This window comes from Oncorhynchus mykiss, chromosome 5 (assembly GCF_013265735.2).
Source record: "Oncorhynchus mykiss isolate Arlee chromosome 5, USDA_OmykA_1.1, whole genome shotgun sequence".
In the NCBI taxonomy this organism is placed as follows: Eukaryota; Metazoa; Chordata; class Actinopteri; order Salmoniformes; family Salmonidae; genus Oncorhynchus; species Oncorhynchus mykiss.
This window is the reverse complement of record NC_048569.1, coordinates 31238598-31258896: the sequence shown is the minus strand read 5'-3', so window position 1 is coordinate 31258896 and position 20299 is coordinate 31238598. Positions and strand designations below refer to the sequence as shown.

At 41.0% G+C, this 20299-nt stretch overlaps 1 protein-coding gene across 1 annotated transcript in view; it reads left to right on the top strand.

Moving 5' to 3' along the window:
* Positions 1-20299, top strand: part of LOC110523598 (astrotactin-2-like) — a 430658-nt gene that overhangs the window by 27303 nt on the left and 383056 nt on the right. The window lies entirely within an intron of this gene.

Sequence of the window (20299 nt, the reverse complement as noted above, 5' to 3'; positions counted from 1 at the left end):
AGTTCTGTGAGGTGGAAGAAATTCCTTTGTTCTCTTCTATGAAAACTCTACTCTCTCTCTATACTCTGGCCATGAGGAGATAATCTCCTCCAGGAATTTACGACCTCTATCTGACCACAGCAGCCTGGGTGTAGGAGACAGGGAGAGGGGGGATGGGGCTTGCTCTACCCAAAGAGGGCAACGTCATGACATACTCTACTGAGCTTTACAGTGCTGTACTTTGATGTACAAGCTTGTGAAACATGTCGTGCCTTCAGAAAGTATTCACACCGCTTGACTTTTTCCACATTTTGTTGTTTTACAGCCTGAATTTAAAATTGATGAAATTTATATTTTATGTAATTGGCCTACACATAATACCGCACAATACCGCACAATACCACACAATACACCATAATACCACACGATACCACATAATGTCAAACTGGAATTATGCTTTCTGAAATGTTTACAAATTAATAAAAATGTTGAAGCTGAACTGTCTTGAGTCAATAAGTATTCAACCCTTTTGTTATGGCAAGCCTAAATAAGTTCAGGAGTACAAATGTGCTTAACCAATCATAATAATTTGCATGGACTCACTCTGTGTGCAATACTAGTGTTTAATATTGTTTTTAAATGACTACCTCATCTTTGAACTTCACACATATGTAAGGTCCCTCAGTCGAGCAGTGAAATTCAAAAACAGATTCGACCACAAAGACCATGGAGGTTTTTCCAATGATTCAAAAAGAAGGGCACCTATTGGTAGATGGGTAAAAATGGTAAAAAGCAGACATTGAATATCTCTGAGTATGGTGAAGTTATTCATTACACTTTGGATGGTGTATCACTATAACCAATCACTACAAATATACAGGTGTCCTTCCTAGCTCATGTGTCCTTCCTAGTTGGAAATCGCTCAGGAATTTCACCACGAGGCCAATGGTGACTTTAAAACAGATACAGAGTTTAATGGCAGTGATAGGAGAAAACTGTAATCATTAAGGACGGGGGGAGTTTTTCAGGATAAAAAAGAAATGTAGAGGAGCTAAGCACAGACAAAATCCTAGAAGAAATCTGGTTCAGTCTGCTTTCCAACAGACACTTTTCCAGCTGGACAATAACCTAAAACACAAGGCCAAATCTACACTGGAGTTGCTTACCAAGAATGTTCCTCAGTGGCCGAGTTACAGTTTTGACTTAAATCTATTTTAAAATCTATGGCAAGACCTGAAAATGATAGTCTAGCAATGATCAACAACCAATGTGACAGAGTTTGAAGAATTTTGAAAATAATAATGTGCAAATGTTGCGCAATCCAGATGTGGAAAACTCTTAGAATTACCCAGAAAGACTCACAGCAAAGGTGCTCCTACAAAGTTTTGACTCAGGGGTGTGAATACTTATGTAAATTATTCATTTATGTATTTCATTTTCAATACATTTGCAAAACATTGTAATAAAATGTTTTAGCTCTGTTATTATGGGGTATTGTGTAGAAGGGTGAGAAAAACAATACATTTAATCCATCTTGAATTCAGGCTGTAACACAACAAAATGTGTAAGTCTAGTGGTATGAATGCTTTCTGAAGTCACTGACAACGTCTATGATTGGTTCACATTTCTGTGTATAGTACAGACCAGGAACCCATGATGCAATTCTGTTACCGCAATGTCGTTACCAGGTGTAAATCCACTTCACATACTGTAGTTCAATAACCATAAGAATTACCGCAAACATGTCAGTGTAAATTGTTAAAAGTTGTCCTTGTGCATAGAGCTGTATGGTTTGTTAAACTTTGAAATCAATTATTTTTGTTTGCATACTTTTTTTAAATGAAAAATCGGAGTCTCAGCGCAATTCTGTTACCATGGAATTCCCCGTATGCATTTCTCCCCAATCTACATAAAGTACATTACATAGAAGTCAGTCCTCTGCATAATCAGTTGCCCCTAATGCTTCTATACTGTTCAGAATAGCCATCTAGCTAAATAGCATTCCATCTATGGCTTCATTCTGCCTGTTGTTTGGCAGAAGCCATTTGAATTGTCTTGGACCATATTCACGATAATGTCAGATAGATCCAAGGTAGATCCCTAATGAGGTGTCACATTGTTTTATAGACTGACTCCTCCCCTGGGCAGTGGTACGCAGCATTAATGAGGCTGAAACTGAAGCTAGGTCCCCCATTATACACAGTAGATATTCATATTAATTTAGATATAGAGAAGGGAAAAGTCATGAACAAGCCTTCACTTTGGATACACTTTTTATTTGCTCCTAAAAATGTTTTACCCAAGGTGATTGACTTCATTCACCTCCATGGAAACGACCTTGGATCATATTTGAATGTGTCTTTCCTAATTTGTCTAGATATTGATTGTATGTTTGTCCTGTTCTGCTAGTTGACATTGGCTGTCAGATAACTGAGAGCATTAAAGTGTAAAGATGAGATGGGGGGTGTCGGTAGTATTTTTATCTATGGTCTATTTTCTATGGAAGAACCTTGGATGCATGTACAGCAATATGGATCATGGTTTTGTTCCAATACAGATTCTACGTCTCACGTGTTCTCCTAATACAGAATGGCTCATGTCAATTAACTGTCATCATGAAGATGGGATGGACGTATTTGCTTGTATTTTTATCTATTGTCTTGCTTAGCATGTCGACGCTGCCAGCGTCTAACTAATCACACAGGATTACATATACACAGAATGAATCATACCTTGATTACAAATTATGTCATAATGGAAAACGTCCCTAGCGGACGGAACAGATATGACAGCTGGTTACCCAAAGGAAAGGGCTGGGTTTGAGTGAAAGAGCGGGAAGACTGAAGAACAAAGGGAGAGGCGATGTCTCTATTGGGCCGTAGGCAACTACTCTATCGTAAATACAGAATCTTATGCATTCTAAATTACTGCCCATTTGGAAAAGGAAAATGCAATAAATATTTACTCTGAGCTGCGGTTCGGTAGGTTGGTGGTAGATGGAAGGCCGTGTTGCCCAACAGAGTCCTTTGTCCTTTGAAGTATGTCTCTGCTGGTAAATTGGATACGTTGTGTGGTAGACGGGATACTCTGTCTGTTCTTTCCTAGCCCATGTTTGCAGCTGCTGTTGCTAACTCAATGGCTAGGATGTCTCACTTCTTTAGTGAGTAAGAGTTCAAAGTTTATAGCATTCACAACCAAAGCTCACGCTGAGGTTGACTTAGTTCTGTAGTTGACATGTTAGTCCTTTTTAACGTATGGACCGCCGTCCTAGGAACAAGAGGTTACATTTTCGTCAAGGGCTTATATAGTGGAGGGAGAAGGGTGTGTTTTCATAGTTTTATAACCCATGTCTCTTCACAGGGGCGGGCCACTGATTGAGCAGAGCCCTAATGAAAACCCAAATCTCTAATTTGGAAGCTAAAATTACATTTAATCTTTTCACCAATAATTTTATATTCAAACATTTAAATTGCACAACATTTCCATGTGAATCTGATAACTATAATGTGTAGACTTTCCACTGTACCATTTATGTCATCCTATCATTGATAAGAATGTCTCAGATGACAACCGAACTGACATCATATTCATTAAGTACCAACGCATATGTTCAACTGGTCGGATTACCAAAATATGGTTCATTTCCCCCCACCTTCTGATGTTCCCAGAATCTCTATGTTATCCAAGGGATTTTCAATAGTCAATAGGGTAGAGAGAGGAAAAAAGGTGGGGTATTTATGACTGTCATAAACCTACCCCCAGGCCAGCGTCATGACACTCGCAATAACATCTGCTGACCATGTGGATGTTAACAATAAAATGTAATGTAATTTGAAGTGGACAAGGATCCACCCTTTCTTAACCACAGGTTTATATCTGACCGGCGCTTCAGCTCTGATCTGTTCAGCTAATCAATTTGCTGAGAATTGTATTGGCAAACCCTGCGCCTTCTCACTTTTTCTTCTTCGCTTAGTTAATGATTCATTTTCCAGATTGCTTGTTTCCATTTCATCCAGGGAATAGATGAATATGTACAATATGTAACTCCAACGTGGTTTCTCAATGTGTTTTTATTTCCGTCCTGATTATGGCAGGAACCCAGTGAGGAGTGGATAAAAAAAGGCACAGAGATTGGGTAGTTTCGTCATCTCTAACGAGTTTAGAGTCCAAATCCCAACACCTGTACACAGTTACATGATGAAAGGCATGCAAAACATTTCACTCTCTTTGGAATGATCACCACATCATATATGTTGGGTGTGTCACTTCATCTATAGTTCAGATGCTAACTGTCTTAGCAGCAGTCTTAGTATTGGAAAAGAGTGCAGAGTGCTGTTCAGTAAAAGCTTAATCATTTGGAGTCAACTGTGTGTTATTTGGCATTTGACAATTTTGTACTTATATGCAGCTGTCCAAGCATCAGAGAAAGAACATGGACATTATACTTAGTTAATCTCCACACGTGAGTTGAGAGTAGGGATTTACTCCCCCTGAGTGATCATGATTTGGGAAAGCCTTATCCACTCATGTCTTCTTGTGGACTGTTTGAGAGCGACTGGAAAAGAAATGGGCTTAGGGAAAGCCCTTTATTAAATATTGATAATAATGCTGCCATCACTCTCCGGTGGCAGCATTATTATCCAGCTCACAAGCTGGTCTTGTGTTGACAGGGGCAAGCAGTGTGTGTGTGTCTGTCCTGTCTGTTAGTCTGCCCGCCTGCATGCGTGTGGCTGGTTTATTAGGTACACCACCCTGTTCATGAAAATGTTTCACTCTTAAAAACAGTGAGTCGTGTGGCCATGGCTTGCTATATGAAGTTCGGCAGACACACATCAAGTTCGATTGATTGTTAGAATGGGCAAAACAAGTGACCTAAGAAATGTTGAGAGTGGTATGATCATCGGTTACAGAAGCACCAGTTCTAGTATGTCAGGAACGACCGGCCTCCTGGGCTTTTCATTCACAACAATGTCTAGGGTTTATCAAGAATGGTGCGACATACAAAATGTCCAGTTAGCGGCAGTCCTGTGAGCGAAAACTGCTCATTGATTAGAGCGGTCAAAGGAGAATGGCAAGAATTGTGTAAGCTAACAGGAGGGCCACAAACAGGCAAATAATGGCACACCAACAGTGGTGTGCAGAACGGCATCTCGGAACGCACAACTCACGGATGGACTACTTCAGCAGACGACCACACCAGGTTCCACTCCAATAACCTAAAAACAAGAAGAAGAAGCGGCTCCAGTGGGCAAGCTATCACCAATACTGGACAATTGAGGAGTGGAAAAGCATTTTCTGGTCTGACGAATCCTCGTTCCTGTTGCGTCATGCTGTTGGCAGAGTCAGGATTTGGCCTTAAGCAGCATGAGTCCATGGCCCCATCTTGCCTGGTGTCAACGGTACATGCTGGTGGGGTGGTGTAATGGTGTGGGAATGTTTTCCTGTCACACGTTAGGTCCTTTGATACCAACACCCTATAGAATCGATCCCCCGAAGAAATCTGGCTGTTCTGGAGGCAAAGGGGGGTCCGACAAGAGACTAGATGGGTGTACTGAATAGACTGGCCATTGCGTGTATATAGATATGCATGGCTGATGGAACATTTTAAAATGCATTTATTTGATTTCCCTTTTTCTCATGTATAATCTCAGCTCTAGCTAGTTATACTATTAGATGAGGAAGGTTGTGGTACAGTACGGTGCACATAGTCCTACTAAGTTAATATTCAGAATTGAGTTTGTCACGTGAGGCATGCTGAGGGCCCTGACTAGATTGGTTGACATGCCTCTCCAGGCTCTGTTACAGAGCTGACACAAAGGAGAGTTCATTTCCCTTTGATTTAAACAAATATTTGGACTGGTGACTTCGACTTTGTGCTCTCTTTTGTCCATCCATAGCAAGTGACAACGTCACTACTACTTCAACGGTCTGTATCCTCAGAAAACCTAGGCCTTTTGATATGGAAGCTTAACATTCTCATGCTCCACTGTGCATCATTATGTATGAGGGTAAAGTTTCCTCCTCCGTCCTTGTCTGTTTCTAGCGGTCTGCATGTAATTACCCCACTCTCTATCTCCATCTGTGTTTTCTTTGTTTTCCCTAGACTGACACTCATTGTTATCATCCTTTTATGCCCCGCGGCCCCACGTCTGCAGACGGAGAAGCCCTTCAACTGTTCCACTCGCTCTCTCTACCCTATGTGGCGGCCACTCACGCTATCAGTTCCAAACACATTGCTTTGCGAGCCAGTTGTGGAGCTACAAAGCCCGCAGGTGGCCAAGCGCCATGTGACTTCCTGAAGGTTAGCTGTTAGCGCTTGGCGCTTCTTCCACAGATGAATCTGCAGTATACTGTGAAGGTCTGGCTGCAAGGTCCTCTTTTCAACCCCAACCCAAACACTTCCCTGACTGTCTGTCTGGGACGTAATTTTTGTTGTTGTACTGTTCTGAATGTCGGTCCCTGCAGTGATACTAAATAAGACAATGGGCAGACTGGCATTATCTGTTATTACTGTGGCTCAGAATCCCAAACTGCTTTTGGCCTCATATAGCGTTTACTGCCATGTCAAAAGGTTGGATTGACTTGTTTTCTGTCTGGCTGTGCTCTGAATGGGAGATTGTATTTATTAAAATGTCCAATATATGTTTTGTTATTAACATAATCATAATTCTACACTTTTGTAGAATCATCCAGTTACTTGGAAACCGAATAAGCTCAAATTTGAACAAATTAGTTCTGTACATGGTAACCACTGCAGGACACTTCAGTTGTGATCATAGCCTTTTGGACATTTCTGGACATGATGATGAAAGTTATTTTCATGAATTAAACATGAAGGGTAAGCTATATTTGCTATGTTAATATAAATGTATATTTCTCTTAGGAGGCCGGATCAATTTCTACATTTGGGTTCTCAAGTCACTGCTTCAATGACATGTTCAACACACCACAGATGATCAACGTGGTTTCTTTCACATTTAAGGCCAGGAGATAAATACTATCATACATAAATACTATCATACACTGAATTATCAGTATGGTACTGTACATGTTATTCCAAACCTGCTTTGTCAGAAAGAGGCATTACACTTCCCCTTCATGTATATTTATTGTCTGATTGCGACGACGCCACACACTATGGCTCCTTGGTCACTCCCCACAGCTTCCAATCTTGGTTTGGTGTAATTACCATTTTGGTGTAAGTAACAGACTTCCCCAAGTGCCAGAAGTGAGCTGCGTCAATGTGTTATCCAGAAGTTACATTTTCATGTGCAGAATCTTGTGCAGTATAATTCTCCCACCACTTACAAAAGGTTATCTAAATCTTAGCATAGTTTTGATTTGAGTGATCGCTCAGCCCAAAAAATTGTTAATCAGATAGCTCCCTCTAAGTTAATTCATGAGCATCAATTATGTCCGATAAAGACTCACCCATTATATTATGCTTGTGTTCATTTGAATTAATCAGAGGCGTTGAGTGTTAATACACAGTAATCATGTTTATCGTTATCAAATAAATCATGTATGATTTTTTATTTATTATATCCAGTCTGTTGACACAGAATGCTGGTTACTTAGTGTTCCGAGCAACAACAGACATAATCTGTCTTTGGATAATAATTATGATGGAGTGATATCTAATTATTATTTCAGTGTAAAATTACTGTTGATACAATGCTGTTGAATGTCTCTGTATCACTTAAAATCAAATCTTATCGGTCACATGCAGATGTTATTGCGAGTGTAGCGAAATGCTTGTGCTTCTAGTTCCGACAGTGCAGCAGTGTCTAACATGTAATCTAATATCTAACATGTCTGATTGTGTCCAGTGATGCATGTTTTCCCGTGGACAGTAAGCAGTGAACACTAGCGCTGGTCGGGATCAAGACTGCTCCTCAGGATCACCCTAATACATCTACATATCTCTAGCTTTGGTGTGTGTGCATAGCACCAATTTCCTTTCACACTCTACTTGGTTCCATGGCTACTGTATAATTTTTAAGTGGGCAGAGTGGGTGACCTCCTACTAGTTAGTAGCACTGTAAATCCAGCTCTGACTCTGCCCTAACTACTGTACAGTATGCTCTCACTGTTTCCTTATTATGTGGATGAATGGCTGCTTCTTCTACATTCTAAATTGCCCGTTGATTTCCATGCGATCAGTGTGATATGATGAGCATCTCCCTCTTTCTCGAAATTTCCAATCAGGAATAGCATTGAGTGTTACATTGTATTTGCTCGTTAGAAATCTGTTGCATGGGAAAGATTGGTTTTAATTAAATGGGACTTTATGTACAGTGAGCTCCCATCACCACACTCTGTAACATCTGTGCATGGACACCAGCTCCCATCAACACCTTCTTAATGAACACACACCTCTCAACAATATGCTATTCAATCCCCACTAACTGCACCTATATGGTACACTGTAGGGCCGGGACGATACCAGTATCTCAATATTTTTTCCATGGCAAAAATATGAAGCAGACCAAACTCTTTGGTCCTTTAAAAACCTGCTGTATGTCAAATATTGTGTGCTATAGATTGGAAAATAAATACATGTGACTCTGGATGACAACATAATGTTTGTTTCCATCATTAGGGCTGTTTTCCTAAAGAAGTTAAATCCACTTCATGTTTTGTTTCCTTCTCCTAGTACACAGCTTATTGCAAGTGATTTTCTCCTCGATTCTGTTAAAGAAAAGGTCCCAAAGCAATTTCCAGCTGCCGATTGTGAACACTTTGAGGGAGACCAATTCCTTTTGAGCAACCTTAGGAGTGGCAATGGGAAGCCACCTTTATTGTGCTATCTGTGATTTTCCACCCTGCTGTATGTGAGGAAATAGTTTTCCACACAGCCTGTGCACTCTCTGCAAATAGCATGTGGCTTTGACAGTAGTCTGTTTGAATGGTGCCCTAGTGTTTCAGCACTGGACAGCTCCCGTCCAAGCCATTACCAGTGCTGGCCTGCATTTTAGCCCCGGACAGCTCCCATGTCCACAGGAAAGCTGGAGTGCATTTCAGCACCGGACAGCTCCCGCAGTAGTTGAGAGATGTGAGTGGAAGGGCCTGTTGTCAGCACGTCTGGTTGGACAGCTGCTGTCTCACCACTCTCCTACAGCAATGGCTGGGAAAGATGAGGAATGATATAATGGAAATTAATTATTGCATAATACACTCCATCAAATGAGGGTGCTCGTTTTTGGACAGACAGTTATACTGAGTGAATTACATAATAGTTGACAGGAATAGTTATTTTTGTTCTGGTGCACAATGAGATATGACTCCATCACATTATACCCTTGTCTATGTGCAGTGACAGCCAGTACATTCAAGTGAAACAAATCCTTTGTCTTGTGGCTCCCTTACCTAGCCAATAGGTTTGAAGTTTTAAGTCTGCTTAAAGTTACTTCTGATTGGTACAAGAAGCAAGTTTTAATTTATCTCTCCTTTGAGCTATGTTCACTAAAGTGGCCAGACGAAAACAGCTGTGCACTGTGGAACGTGTCAGGACTGCAAGTGTGTGTGTGTGTATGTGTGTGTGTGTGTGTGTGTGTGTGTGTGTGTGTGTGTGTGTGTGTGTGTGTGTGTGTGTGTGTGTGTGTGTGTGTGTGTGTGTGTGTGTATGTGTTTGCGTGCACCCATGCATGTGTGAGTGTGTCTGTGTCTATCTCTATGAGTGTGTGACTCAACTCTAATGTTTAAAGGAAATAGAGTGGCTGGCTAATGAGGGTTGACAGAAGCCATCTATTGTGGTCATGTGATACCAAGGCTCAGAGCGGCTAAGGCCTGCTCAATATACGGGCCGAAACCACACAAACCTCCACGTCGGAAAACAAAACACCAACCATGACACCCATATTAGGACTGATTTGAATACTTTACACAACATGATTCAGACCACAACAGCACGTTGCTTGCTAAAGGAGTGTTTGAATAGCCCTATAGTTTTCTCTGGTCAGGTCATGTAAACTCCTCTGTCTTAGTCATATCATTTGATGTTTCAAACGTAGTGGAGCTGATAATCAGTTGATAATGTAGAAATGTAATGTACACTGAGTGTACAAAACATTATGAACAACATGACATAAACTGACCAGGTGAATCCAGGTGAAAGCTATGATCTCTTATTGGTGTCACTTGTTAAATCCACTTCATTCAGTGTAGATAAAGGGAACGAGACAGGTTAAAGTAGGATTTTTAAGCCTGGAGACATGGATTGTGTGTGTGTGTGTGCCATTCAGAGAGTGAATGAGCAAGATAGAATATTTAAGTGCCTTTGAACGGGGTATGGTAGTAGGTGCCAGGTGTAATGGTTTGCGTCAAGAACTGCAACGCTGCTGTTTTTTTTACACTCAACAGTTTACCATGTGTATCAAGAATGGTTCACCACCCAAAGGACATCTAGCCAACTTAACATAACTGTGGGAAGCATTGGCGTCAACACGGGCCAGCATCCCTGTGGAACACTTTCAACATTTTGTAGAGTCCATGCCCAGATGAATTGCCCAGATCAATAGTATGAATAATCTTAATGTTTAGCAAACTCAGTGTACGTTCCTTCTTTATCTGTTCATATCAACAATACTGACTATATCTAATCAAGAGCACAATAAATGCACACACACCCGTCCTGCAGGATCTTTCTATCTGTAGATATGAATCAATGTGCCAGTGAAGTGTATCTAGGTGAGACGACTGTCAGAGATATGAATCAATGTGAGATGACTGCCAGAGATATGAATCAATGTGCCAGTGAAGTGTATCCAGGTGAGACAACTGTCAGAGATATGAATCAATGTGAGATGACTGTCAGAGATATGATTCAATGTGCCAGTGAAGTATATCCAGGTGAGACAACTGTCAGAGATATGAATCCTCAAATCTCAATCAGTGTAGTGGAAGATTCCTGGCAGCGGGTATAATTATAATTCAAACCCAAAGCCCCCTTAGACACCACTGTGTCACGATGGGGGACCACAGAGAGCGAGCCATGGATTACATCCCTGAAGCTGTGCACTCTGCCAGGGGGCTCTGACTGTGTGGTTGGGCACTGTGAAGAACCCATAAGGTGGTTTGATTCAGGGTATTGGCACTTTAGATTGTAAGCACATGTGGTCTCAAGGCAGGTATGGTGCCGTGATATGGATACAGCCAAGTGGGTTGCTATTCAGGTATTTGAAGTTGCACGCTGGTTTTTTATAAAAGAACACAAGGGCTCCTAACACTATGATGCTGTTATACAACAGCTATCATGCTATCTGTTCCACTGACAACATGGAGCTCTATTGTGGAGACACTGTGTTGAAAGGGGAAAGTCGACAAAGGCTCAGCCAGGTATGGTGCTTCTCTGTGATGTGTTGGAGCACAGGAGTCCAGAAATGGCACTGTGAGATGTTCTGAGAACATGGGGTGTTGCTTTGTTTGTGCTGTTTAGACATAGGCGTACAGTTCATGGGGCATGGATGATCAGGTGTAATGCTGTGACCTGTTTGGGAACACCTGGGGATTCTGACAGGTGTGATGCTGTGTCATATAAAAAGCACACTAATTCTGTTATAATGCTGTTTCCAACAAAGAACCCTAGAATACTTGATGATGACCATCACTCTCAAACAAAGAGGCTTGATTCAAGTGCGGTGCTCTGTGCCTTATAAGAGTCTTGTATAAAGGACATGAGTTCAGGTATGGCACTGTGTGCATGGGGACTAAACCCAGGCTTGGTGCTCTGTACTCTGCATCAGCCCTCCAGGTTGTGCTGGGGCTCCACGCTGCTCTGCTGGGTTGGAAGGCCTGCTGCTCTGCTAATACCCACCTAGCTGGGCCCTGGGCCTGGGAAGGCCTGTTGTTTGTTGTAATCCGAGAACGGATGTAGCAGCCAGGGCTACCCAGCAGCCTGCAGGGGCCCGATTTATAATTAATGGCCCCCAGCCTGCCTGCCGGAGTGAAGGAGAGGAGAGGGACCTGTGGCAGACTTTCTGGAGCTAGGTGACTGATTCACCTGGATAGTTCCCTTCGTGATAGCCAGGGCCCTACCTATACTCTAAGCGATAAGTGCATGGTGAGGTACACTCGTTTGAGCTCTGTACATGTTATTGCATTTCACACCTACACATATGACTTGGGCACTGTTGTCACTTAGTAATGAAATGTGTGCACAGTCCCCTGCTTCAGAAAACATCTATCAGAAGTCAGAATACATCACATAGCCACTAGTGGAAATAGAAACTTCCCACCTTTGCCTGGTATCTAGAAGCTGTGACCTAATGCAATGTAAGATGGCCTTGAAATGAGGCTATACGTGAAAAGAAGTCACACAGTCTGCTGCACACTAAATGAACACACTGTGCAGATGTGTGTGTGTGTTTGTTTGTAAGGTGGGGTGTTTAATATGAAGTGTGTACTGTGTACCCCTGTTCTGTTGGGTTAGCCCACTATCTGTGGCTGCCAGGCAGGCCGACTGCTTCATCACTTAAAGAAACGTACGACTTCTCCCTTCCTGGGAAATGGAGCATGCTGGGAAAGGTTCTGGCCAACGGACCAGCACAGTGTGACATTATTAGAAATATGTAATATGCGTATGGGAAGATACTGCACCAGGAGTGCCAGGGAAGGGGATTTGTGGATTTCCGCGAAAAGTATCCCTTGTTATTAAAACGAGATGGATGGAATGGGATTGTGCAGAGGTTTGAAACGCAGCAGTGTTAGGTGATTTAACAGTGGTGGCCCCCAGAAACAGCTTCTACTGACCCACATTTAGCCACTACTACTAGCACTATAGTAAAGAAAAGTGCAGTGGGACTTTGGGAGAGCAAGTGATAGAGGTGCAGGGCTGTACTGAAACTCTCAGCAGTTTTCAGCATAGGTCAATAACCTAACATTTACATTTTTCCCCTGATGTTTTTATTTGTGCCTGAATCCAAATCAATGCTATGGTCACTTGGTACTTCTCCTCAAACCCTGATATCCAATAGGCCTGTCACTACTCCCCAAACCCTCATATCCAATAGGCCTGTCACTACTCCTCAAACCCTGATATCCAATAGGCCTGTCACTACTCCTCAAACCCTGATATCCAGTAGGCCTGTCACTACTCCTCAAACCCTGATATCCAATAAGCCTGTCACTACTCCTCAAACCCTGATATCCAATAGGCCTGTCACTACTCCTCAAACCCTGATATCCAATAAGCCTGTCACTACTCCTCAAACCCTGATATCCAATAAGCCTGTCACTACTCCTCAAACCCTGATATCCAATAGGCCTGTCACTACTCCTCAAACCCTGATATCCAATAAGCCTGTCACTACTCCTCAAACCCTGATATCCAATAAGCCTGTCACTACTCCTCAAACCCTGATATTCAATAGGCCTGTCAGTCAATATTAGACCGCCATTAACGGTGGGTTCCCAATTAGCCGTAGTGCTAATGAGTGATTTCTTTTAACATACCAATCATATAGTACATGTGGAAAATTATGTTTTTAATTAATGGGTAAATGTTACAAAATGACATAAGGAATTTAAAATAATGTTCTTTATCGCAAGGGCAGTTTTTATTAATGGCATTCATACAGAAGTGGTTTTGTCATGCTTGAAGCTAAGGTAAGAGAAATAAATGGTGTATCCAGTGTCATTAGGAGTAAATGTAATGAACCATTGGTTAATCTGGGATTAATGAATTCATTCAGAATGATGACGGGTCGTCACAGAAGCAGAGGTTGAGTAAGTTTAGATAAGTGTACTACGCATTATTCACAGTTCTGGTCCTGCTGGGTATCAACACCTTTACAGGTTGAATCATAGACACGCTGGTTGAATAGCAGACAGACTGAAGGTTAAAGTATTGGGGAGGGCCGAACATTGAATATTATGCACATGTCATAGGAGCACTTGTTCAATAACAACTGCCTATAAGTCTACCTGTGAAAGGGATTGAAAATTGGAGCTGCTACCTTCTGAAGCTCCAGTACTTACAGTCAGCATGGTATGTGGAATGGAATAACTGGGTAAATCCATTGCTCAATTAAATTCTGTTGATTCATGACATTCATAAGTGATTCATATGGCTATTTAGCAAATATGTTGAAATGGAACATAACGCTCATTAGCTGTTTCTGAGTATACGTTATGATGGGTTGTTTCCTGATCTACCACATGCTGGCTTCCCTGGCTCCCTGAGCCTATATCAGTCACATTGCAGCTTTTTTAAGTTGCATTGCTGCTTTATAAAATCTTATTTTACTTTTCATTCCATTGTTGTTATTGTTACTGACGTCGTGAGCTGGGTAAAAGCGAATGGCGTACTGTGTGATATTGAAGCTGGGATTGGATAAGCTTCTTAGATTAATAAAGTCATAGTGACTAGTAACATGCCAAGTTGACTCCTCTTATTTAGCTAGGCAGGCAATACAAAAACAATTGAAAGGCATTAGGTTTGAATCATTTTAGTGCATTTTATTCATTTGTTTCTTGTGGAAGTGGATGTGGAGTTAGTGACAGAGGGGACAGTTCCCCGAAAAAGTTGAAATCCTCATAGCTGAATCATTGGTCTTTCATCTTTTTTTTTCATCATTTTGTAAGGTCTTTTTGTGAACATCAAAAATGTTCCATCTCAAGGGAATATGTCACTACACAGTTGATTACCTCTGCATTACACAGAGATGATGTTAGATAATCAAATCCACGAGCCGGGGAACCACACTCGGTTAATGTTTTACATGCCGGAGTTCAGAAATCAACATAAGAAACTGCATTAGCTTAGGTTGACGCTAGTTTCAGTGACTAGTGAGTGACATCGTAGAGCATGTTCCTCGACCATGCAGGGCTGTGGTTGGCCCCCTTCACATCCTGGGTCATGAATCCAGCCAGAGGGAGCTTGTCGGACAGGGCCAGGGTGTGACAGCATACAATGTACCATTGATTTATCTCCTCTGACAGAGGGACCTTGGCTCTGCATGGCAATAGCATCGCTGTTATAAATCATGCAAGACCTCACCCAGCGCACTGGAAATTAATTAACTCTTAACAAATCAGCATAGGGCTGATTATTCACACTTGCTAATGTATAGCTTCGTCAAGGAACTGGGCTTTCTGAACTTTTCAAAGGTATAATGCACGTGTAGACCAGCACAGGGTGTCTTTCAGAGAGGGAGGGAGATAGAGATATACGAGAGAGGGGGTAAGGAGAGAGAGCTCCTTGGCATGCAGACTAAAACCTAAAACATTGGATGTGATATTAAAGTGTCCTTCCTTAATGACCAAGTAATTCTCTAGATTGAATTACTTTCCATTTTCCAGCTGAACAACCTTAATTAACAGCTTACCGCATACTTCTCAATATACTTTTCAATATACTTCTCAATATACTTCTCAGTTCCCCTCCATTACAAGGTTGGGCACAAATGTTGCACTCTATGAACTGGGACTACTCGTCCTCAATGACTGTCGGATGGAGCTCTCAAGTCACTGAAGGCTCAATAAACGGCAAACAAAATGTTCTCACTAGATGGAAGTATTCAATTGAATTGATTTGTTTCATCCTTTATGTCAAGAGACTTCCTTTATGGGAACTGAAGCTCTATTGAAGTGCTTGAGAAAGTCATGTACAAGTCCTGTCATGGTCACCACATAAGATTTCAGACCTGTTTAATTCCAATGGACAATTCCAAGGTTTTTAATTATTCCTCTGATCTCATTGTCTAATGGATTTCATTACTGAACTAATAGGATAGACCACCATTTTCTAGCTCGTAATCAGTTACTAATGGAAAAGTATAATATCTGAACTGGCTGACCCTCGAGGACCGGTACTGTCTAATAATCTCACCGCTCATAGTGTCTGGAAGGCTCCTTTAAAGAAGTAATTCAGTATGCTCTACCTGTCTTGTCATTTCCCAGGTACTTGTGACCAGAGAATGGCCAACAGAAGTGTAATAGATATTCAGCTCTCATTTTATTGACTGGAGAAAATTACCAAGGTCCTAAAGTGAATTTATTGGTACTTAGTCCCTTTTTAAGAGGCCTTTCTCAAGCTGAATTTGAATAGGAATCGGACGCGGACAATGTTTTAGTGACTACAGCTAGAGGACACCACTTTGACCATTGTAGAGTGGTGTCTGATATACTATAGGCTTTCACTCATTTCTTTAGTCTGTGAAACTAGATGAGAGTTCTTAGTATGTTCATCACTTCTTTCTGAATCCGAATAGCGAGGGATAATTCCTTTTGCTGCAAATGCTTGACATTTGAATCATCAAATGTTCTGACTGAGACAGGAAAGAGTTATATTAACATCACACCTACTGTAGGGTGCTAGATTAACAACCTTATTTTATCCACATGCACCCTCATTGTTTTTACTCAACTTTGTTCTAATCAAAACTTATCAGATCATGCATGCAGTGTTTGTTTACTTATTACTACCATCGTTGCTGTCACAAATACACTATTACTGGTTGTAATATTGTTAGGTCTACTATATGAATCAAAATCCTGACAAATATACAGACCTTTGGTGTTGGTCCAGTTAAGCAATTATTTAATACAAATTCAAAGATCTATTTATGAAGAATTCCAGTCTTTGTTTTCCTAATTTGCTAGGGCCGTGAAAAAGCTGTCAGAACAGCTTTGAAAATGTTAGAGCTTTGTTTCCTTTGTTGTCATGTTCTGATATGTATGACTAATTGCTATGGAAGCACTCAAATCGTTAAAGTTCCCACACTTTCAGTTTATTAAAAAATAAAAATAAATTGCAATTACATTAAGTGTCTCCTTTTGGGGAATCAGCACTAAAAATAATCAAATTCAGCTTCTAGGGGTTTCAAAAAGTTCCAGATTTCTCAGGAAATGAAATGGTGACAAATGGTGACAAATATGTTCAGTCAGTAGCAATTACTAACTCTCCTCCAATAATGATGCACTTGTACCTATGATTACTACCTGGAACATATACATTCCAAATGATAGGTTTTTAATAGTTACTTGTCAAAAAGCAAAGAAAAGCTCCTTTACCAAACTACTACCGTACTCCCACTCAAAACACAGATGGAAAAAAAAGTATGCATTTTATAGTACCTCGCTCCCAATTGACTGCTGGTAGCATTATTACATGCCTTTTAGCATTTGCAATATAGTGAGCAGAAGTCAGCAGCATTTTGTACTGTAGTGCTACCTAAACACATTTAACGCTAGGCCATAAATGTTAGTATTAGTAGTATATTTAAAGGAAGGCCGTTTGTAAGGGCTATAGTTTTATAAATCTTATCCTGTAATCAAACAAGAGCCCACTCTTTTAGCAGAGTTGTTACTGTGTATTCAAAGTGCTAAGCAAGTAGTATATTTTCCAAGGGGTAATATACATTCATATTAGCCATACAATTATTTACCCACACTACAGTATGGTGAGAATCTCCAATAGTGTACGCAAAGTGAAGCTACAGAACAATAGATCCATTATGTTACACAGGATATATGTTAATAATGTTTAACACATGCTAAAAGACATGGAGGCAGTATCTACGTATCTATGTGGGCTTTACCATTTCTGTTACAAGTAAAATTCCCTTTGCTGAAGCACTGGACTCTACGTTTTGAGCGATGTGCTTCATGGCAGTTTCTTATTCATCATATCCTATGTCATATCATTTTCCTTTGAGCTGATATATCCTCACACTCTTTCTTTCAGAACTGATAACGTCACTTAATTGAATAGTAGTGTTCTGAATAAGCATACAGTAATGTAATCTAGTGATGGAGGAAAGAATTGATACAGTTACGTATGGGATATTATTTTATTTATTATTTTAATCATTGCAGTATTATTTTCCAGTATTTTCCCTTCATAGCTTGTTCCCCATCCTCTTTTTTAAAAAGGGAGCCAATTTGTTTTCAGCATTTGTATTTCCTTGACTGATCAAAACTCATTTTCTCCTGGCCTCCCGGGTGGCGCAGTGGTTAAGGGCGCTGTGCCATCAGAGTCTGTGGGTGGCACAGCCCAGGCTCTGTTGTAACCGGCCGTGACCGGGAGGTCCATGGGGCAACGCACAATTGGCCTAGCGTCGTCCGGGTTAGGGAGGGCTTGGTCGGTAGGGATGTCCTTGTCTCATCGCGCACCAGCGACTCCTGTGGCGGGCCGGGCGCAGTGCGCGCTAACCAAGGTTTCCAGGTGCACGGTGTAGCCTCCGACACATTGGTGCGGCTGGCTTCCGGGTTGGATGCGCGGTGTGTTAAGAAGCAGTGCGGCTGGTTGGGTTGTGTATCGGAGGACGCATGACTTTCAACCTTTGTCTCTCCCGAGCCCGTACGGGAGTTGTAGCGATGAGACAAGATAGTAGCTACTACAACAATTGGATACCATGAAATTGGGGAGAAAAAGGGGTAAAATTATTATTTTTTAAACTCATTTTCTCATGGCTTTCATGAGATGTCCTTGTCTCATCGCGCACCAGCGACTCCTGTGGCGGGCCGGGCACAGTGCGCGCTAACCAAGGTTTCCAGGTGCATGGTGTAGCCTCCGACACATCCCTCTGCAGCTCTGTCCCTCCCTCTGAAACAATTCAGACCCTTTGACTTTTCCCACATTTTGTTACAGCCTTATTCAATTATTCAATTCAATTATTATTATTTTTTACTCAGCAATCTACACACAATACCCCATAATGACAAAGCGAAAACAGGTTTTTAGAATTTTTTAGTATTAAAAATAAAAACTTTATTTACATAAGTATTCAGACCCTTTGCTATGAGACTTGAAATTTAGCTCAGGTGCATCCTGTTTCCGTTTATCATCCTTGAGATGTTTCTACAACTTAATTAGAGTCCATATGTGGTAAATTAAATTGATTGGACATGATTTGGAAAGGCACACACCTGTCTACGTATATAAGGTCCCCCAGTTTTTGCTCTGCATGCCAGAGCAAAGACCAAGCCATGAGGTCAAGGAAATTGTCCCAAGAGCTCTGAGACAGGATTTTGCCGAGGCACAGATCTGGGGAAGAGTACCAAAAAATGTCAGTGGCCTCCATCTTTCTTAAATGGAAGAAGTTGGGAACCATCAAGACTCTTCCTATAGCTGGCCGCCCGGCCAAACTGAGCAATCGGGGGAGAAGGGCCTTGGTCTGGGAGGTGACCAAGAACCCGATGGTCACTCACCTTCCAGAAGGACAACCATCTCTGCAGCACTCCACCAATCAGGCTTTTATGGTAGAGTGGCCAGACAGAAGCCACTCCTCAGTAAAATTCACATGACAGCCCGCTTGGAGTTTGCCAAAAGGGACCTAAAGACTCTCAGACCATGAGTAACAAGATTTTCTAGTCTGATGAAACTGAGATGATGTGCAGAGAAGAATGGGAGAATCTCCCCAACTACAGGTGTGCCAAGCTTGTAGCTTCATACCCAAGAAGTCTCAAGGCTGTAATTGCTGCCAAAGGTGCTTCAACAAAGTAGGGTCTGGATACTTATGTAAATGTGATATTTCAGTTTTTTATTTTTAATAAATTAGCAAACATTTCTAAAAACCTTTTTTTGCTTTGTCATTATTGGGTATTGTGTGTAGATTGATGAATATTATTTTTTTTAAATCCATTTTAGAATAAGGCTGTAACGTAACAAAATATGGAAAAATATCAAAATATCAAATATCTGAGTACTAAGATCATATGGAGTCGGACTATATTATCACAGTATTGAATCGCAATACATATGTGACTGACCAACTCTATATGGTCTTATGTAGCAAAATTTGAAATTGTTTTTTACATTGGATAAAGGTAGATACTCTGAGCTAGAAAATTTTATAACATAAACTGCAGTTGAGGAACAATGGGGCAAATAATTCTGCTTTGAAATTTTCTAAATTTCTAAAAATATTTGAGCATTATTAGATAACGCTTACCTAAATTGATGGGTCATGTGAAGGAAATGCCATAACCACCCCCCAGCCACATCTAGCTAAGTGGATGGGTCACTATTGTCTAGACATGTACCCAAATCTAACTGTCTGTAGCTCAGGCACAGAAGCAAGGATATGCATATTCTTGGTACCATTTGCAAGAAAACACTCTGAAGTTTGTGTAAATGTGAATTGAATGTAGGAGAATATAACATAATAGATCTGGTTTGGATAATACAATGAACAAAACATACATTTTTTATTTTTATTGTTGTATCATCTTTAAAATGAACAAGATAAAACAATCATTTAGATAGGATGATGGGGACAATTTCAGTGAAAAACATAAGAGGGCAACAGTACTTGTGCAAAGTTGCAGAATGATAACTTCCAAAATGAGTGTGCTACATGACATTTATCATGAAGTC